This window comes from Octopus bimaculoides, chromosome 14 (genome assembly GCF_001194135.2).
Source record: "Octopus bimaculoides isolate UCB-OBI-ISO-001 chromosome 14, ASM119413v2, whole genome shotgun sequence".
Taxonomy (NCBI): Eukaryota; Metazoa; Mollusca; class Cephalopoda; order Octopoda; family Octopodidae; genus Octopus; species Octopus bimaculoides.
The window spans coordinates 35,515,301-35,521,016 of record NC_068994.1 but is presented as its reverse complement, the minus strand read 5'-3'; the positions used below and the strand labels follow the sequence as shown (position 1 = coordinate 35,521,016).

At 34.1% G+C, this 5,716-nt stretch overlaps 1 protein-coding gene and 1 long non-coding RNA gene across 6 annotated transcripts in view; one reads left to right on the top strand and one right to left on the bottom strand.

Moving 5' to 3' along the window:
• Positions 1-5,716, top strand: part of LOC106881593 (protocadherin beta-15) — a 363,194-nt gene that overhangs the window by 175,298 nt on the left and 182,180 nt on the right. The window lies entirely within an intron of this gene.
• The window catches only part of LOC128249440 (uncharacterized), a 347,579-nt gene that overhangs the window by 290,023 nt on the left and 51,840 nt on the right, over positions 1-5,716 (bottom strand). The gene's annotated exons all lie outside the window — the stretch shown is intronic.

The following is a 5,716-nucleotide window of genomic DNA, read 5'->3' as shown; positions in this document are numbered from 1 at the left end:
TATATATATATATATATATATATATATATATATATATATATATATATATATATATATATATATATATATATATATATATATATATATATATATTTATGTATATATTTGTATAAATGTGTATATATATATATATATATATTATACATACATACATAAATACAATGGGCATTAACCATATTGTTTTTTCTGATACCTTAGTCATTTTTTTGAAGTACCAGCTCAGAGAACTATCTTTGTGATAGTCTTATGGGAGAGAATTGTAAATAGGAATAATTTTTTTTCAGAGGCACAGCCAGGTCATTTCTTGAGGGAGTTGATATAATTGATGGCAGTGACCTTCAGTAAATCACCAGTAGTAGATATTTCATTAATTGCGGAATGATGAAAGGTAGTGTGTGGGATAGGATAACATTTTTCTCAAGGGTTTAGTCTGAGTCTCAATTATTTTTTACCATTATCATTTTCCATTCCACAATACTTGTAAATACACTGTCATAAGGGAGCCTCAATGTGGTCATAACCTCTAAGAAATAACAGCCGAATTCCCTCAAACCACACCATACTATTTTTGAACAAAAAGAATAACTGGACAATATTTTGCTAATTGATTGTGATGTCTTTGATCTTAAGTTTGCTTAATCAAGACTGAACTGGTGCTAAATAGTGGCAAGCTGTAAATACCATTATTAAATGTCTCCTTAACCCTTTTGTTACCAACCCGGCTGAAACTGGCTCTGGCTCTGAGTACAAATGTCTTGCTTTCATATGTTTTGAATTAAAATCTTCCACCAAACCTTAGTCACAATTTATGTTCCTAACACTAGCTGAATGATAACGAAGTTATTTTACTAAATTCTTTGTTATATTTAAAGTAACTGAAAGAAACACAGAGCATCTCAAAATAAATACAGTAACGAAAGAGTTAAAGTGGCAAGCTGGCAGAAGTGTTAGCATATCAATAAATCCTCAACAACATTTCTTCTAACTCTTTATGTTCTGGGTTTAAATTCTTCTATCTTTCTTTCTCCCAAGAAGAAATCATCCCTGTTCAGAACTGGAGAAAATGGAGCCCTAACAGGCTTTAAAAAAACCTAAGACAGCACCCCTACAGCCCCATAAGGACATTACTTATTTGAGACCTTTGCTCCCTGTAGTGCATTAGACCTTTTCTCCACTGTTCTCATGTCTGCTGTGTTTTTCTACTTCTCTCCAGTTGGAACCCTATTATTTTTCAACTTAGCCTCAGTATCCTTCTTGGTTTTACTACATTGTGTTGAATGTTTCCCTAAGGGAAGACCTTCCTCTCCCAGGTCTTCTTTGTTTTGAACTGTCACTGGTGCTTTTTGCAAGGTGGGGGTGTTTTCTCTAAGCAGGCCCCTATTTATCTCTGAGAAGAGGTGGTTCATATTAGTCTGTCCTCTATCTTTTGACCTGTCTAGGATGAGAGGCCTTACCATGAGCTTGTACTCCACTGGCATAGCTCTAACGGTCACTGACACATACACCACAATCAAGACTAGATCTTATGGTGGCATCAGGATTTAAGGCAACCCCAATTCTTTTTTTTCCTTCAGTGATTTCAATCATGTACTTAAACTATGTGAAAGTTAAATTAAACATTTCATATGAGTATGCAACAAAACAAAAATAATCAATTTCCCACAGGGGAAGAAAAATGGAAATTGCAGTGGTCAAATCTTTCTCTTAGATACTAGCAACACCATTGAAGAGTTATAGATACAACTGAGAACTAAAAGACTTGTGCAAAATAAAATTAATGTCTTTCATAGGCACCTAAACATTAACAAATTGGTTGTTCCCAACTTATGGATCATGATACAATTCTAAAATGGTTGTAAAGGACAATTATTTTGCATTTAAAGCATATGCCCAAATACAAAAATATTCAGAAACATGCTATACAACAGTGACTCTCAATCATTTTTTAGCTATGGACCCCTATCATCACTATTTTATTCTGGTGGATCTTATAACCATTCAATATTTATAAACTAGTTTTGTACATACTTCTTTCAAAATTCCAATTTTACATTTGGCTCATTAACACCATGTTTGAGGATAAAATATTACTGTGGATCCCCAATTTACTGTTTTGCTTATTGTATAATATACAATAAACAACATAAGCTATAAGTAAGGATACAATGCAAGATTTACTGCAAACAAAAATTTTAGGAATATTTGCAGAAGAAAAATATCAGACATTTAGCGAAACCCAGGGAAATAGATTTAAAAAATAAAAAGGCCATTGAGAAATATTGATTAACCAAAATGGGTCACAATGCAAAACAGATAGGAATTGGAACCTGGAAGTTATACAAGGCATGGAAGAATGGGAATCCTCAACACACATACATGCCTTACTCAGAGAAACAAAGAAAAAGGGGGAAAAATATAGTCAGAAATCAGAACTGAAAATGTGTAAAAAATTTAGATTTTCCAGAAATTTCCAAAGTTTTTTTTATAAAATGATTCCCGTGCCTGATAAGAAACAAAAAATGCCAACTCCTATAATGTCGCTTGCAAGAAATAATTTTTTTCGTTTTCATTTATACTGTTTTCTCTCTGTTTACTCATGCAGTAATGAAGTCAGAATAGATTTCGAGTTAAAATAAACATCTTAAAGAAACATAAAAAAAGACTTTCCAATTGTGTATAAGTGTGTATACATACATATATAACAGAACTCGAAATAAGCACACACACACACACACACACACACATACATCCATATATATATATATCTGCATGTGTTTTTATACCTATTTGTATTTTCTAGTTTGGTCGTAAACAGTAGAAGGAGTAAATAGTTGTTAAATGAGTTGCTTTTCTAACAGACACACACACACACACACGCATAGATAGGTATAGAATTATACATTTATTCATCTCTCTCTCTCTCTCTCTATATATATATATATATACATATATATATATATATATATCTATCAATCTACATATAAATATGTATGGATGTATGGTATATATATATAAGATATATATATATGTGCATATATAAATATATACACATATATGTGTGTGTATATTATATGTGTATGTGTATGTATATATATATATATATATACATATGGATACGTAAGTGTATATAAATATGTATATATGTATACGTATGCGTCAATATATATCTGTATATCGATATCTGTCGGTCTAAATATGTATGCATGTGAGTGTGTCTATACACATATTTATATGAGGTCTGCAGTGAACCAAGTGCTTTATATTATAGCCATGGGCCAACCAAAGAATTCTGAGTCAATTTGATAGAAGGAAACTTTATGGAAGCCTGCCATACGTGTGTGCATGTGCCTGTATGCATTTATGCATATATATATATATTGAGAGAGAGAGAGAATATACACACAGAGACACAAAAACTCATTTTTATTTTATATAACATGTTCATACAAACATAAGCATATACAGATACATGTACTCACATACATGCCAGGTTTCAATAATGCATATGATGGATTCTCTTGTCATGAACAACAAATGAGGGTTCAGTAAAATAAAGCATCTATCATGTTCTATGGACACAAATGTGTCTCTTGTGGCTTGTTGATGTCTTGAAAACCTTTTGGCCAATGGAACAAGTTGAGGACTTGTGTTCTCTCGAGTGGGTGGCAAGGCCTGCTTTGTTTTGTGCCACAAAACCACAATGACAGGTAAGGTTTCCATTTATTAGAGGAGCAGCATTTTGCCAACGTGCCTTCATGGATGCACGAAGTTGGTCTCGATGTTGGAGTCAACTTTGCTCAAATCTTTTAACTGAGAAGCATGACTGACACCAGGTTCTGCATTCTGATGCTTTGTTTTTCCAGGAAGTAAAGGAAATGTTGCATCACTTCAGACTGTCTTTTAGTTTGCCTTTGAAGTGCAAGAGTGACCTTCCAACTGACCTTCCAGTTGGGAATTGGCCAAAGGGAAGTTGCTTCAGAATTCTGATATCATTCATATATGAAAGATGACCTGACCACCTAAGCTGTATTTTGATATATACATACATACATATATATATATATATATATACTTGTAAATAATATTTCGTAAGCTTAAAGCTTATAAGTGATCATTGTGTATTGACTAAAGAAAATAGTCTAATATTTGAGCATATAAGCCTTTGACAGAAAAAAGTGGGATTTTTGTATGTATGGGATTTGAATTCAGACCTCTGTATTTTTGTGATAAGTCTGCTACCATTTGCACCAATGCACCCATTCACTTATTCTTGTTAGATTTAAGAACTATGAGTTCATAGTGTTGTTGTTTTTTAGGGCTAGGGTTACGGAAAAAAGTGAAAAATGAAGAAATTGGAAGGGGAGACGGAGCGGGGGCAAAAAGTTTCAAAATTCCGATATTTGGCAATTTTCTGGAATCTCCGTATCCGAAAAGCTGGATTTTTGGCAAAAAACCCCCCCCCCAAAAAAAACAATAATTTGTGAGAAAATGCAGGGGGACAGGAAGTCTTTCCGAAAATAGTAGCTGGAAAACAAGAAAAAAAACATAAAAGCAGTAGAAATGCATGAACGATTATAGTGGTGTCATGAAGTAAATGTGCTTCAGATACACTCGTTTATTCATACGAACATAACTGAGATGAAATATGTCATAAATAACAGTGACAAACGAAATATACACCACCGGAAGTTGTTGTTGACAAACAACAGCAGTAATTTTATTTAGCTGAATACATGTCATTGATTAGTTGAAATTACCAAAATACGACAACTTTAACATGAAATAACTTTGAAAATAGAAACTTTTCTCAACAATGCTGAGAGTAAAATATATTCTAAATGACACATTCTACCAGTATCCGAAGTTTCGAAGTGTTTAGTTAAAGAAAATGAATTAATCGAGCTGCCCATCGAAAGGAAAAGATCCCTTTTATCTTTTACTTGTTTCAGTTATTAGACTCCAGCCATGCTGGGGCACCACCTTGAAGAAATTTTAATTCTATGAATCAACCCCAGTATTTATCTTTTTAAGCCTGGTATTTATTCTATCACACACACACACACACACACACACACACACACACATATATATGACAAATTATGATAATCACAAGTTTATATTATTTTTAGAGACATACATTTCACCATTGTAGTTATTTGGAACTCTGCATTGGATGTTCCAAGTGTAATGGGATGCTTAACAGCAACAGACCATCAGGGAAGAACTGAAGTATATATATAATGGGCTTCCATACTGCTTCTGTCTATCAAATCAAATCATGTCTTTGGTCAGCCTGGAACTACAGCAAAAAACACTTACCAAAGGGGCACACAATATTTATACACATATAACATATGTTTATGTACATATCATCATCATCATCATCATTGTTTAACATCCACTTTCCAAGCTAGCATGGGTTGGACGATTTGACTGAGAACTGGTGAAACCAGATGGCTACACCAGGCTCCAATCTAATTTGGCAGAGTTTCTACAGCTGGATGCCCTTTCTAATGCCAACCACTCCGAGAGTGTAGTGGGTGCTTTCATGTGCCACCGGCACGAAGGCCAGTCAGGCGGTACTGGCAACGGCCACCCTCAAAATGGTGTATTTTATGTGCCACCCGCACAAGAGCCAGTCCAGGGGTACTGGCAACGATCTCGCTTGAAAGTCCTTACACATGCCATGGGCACAAGTGCCAGAAAGGTGACGATG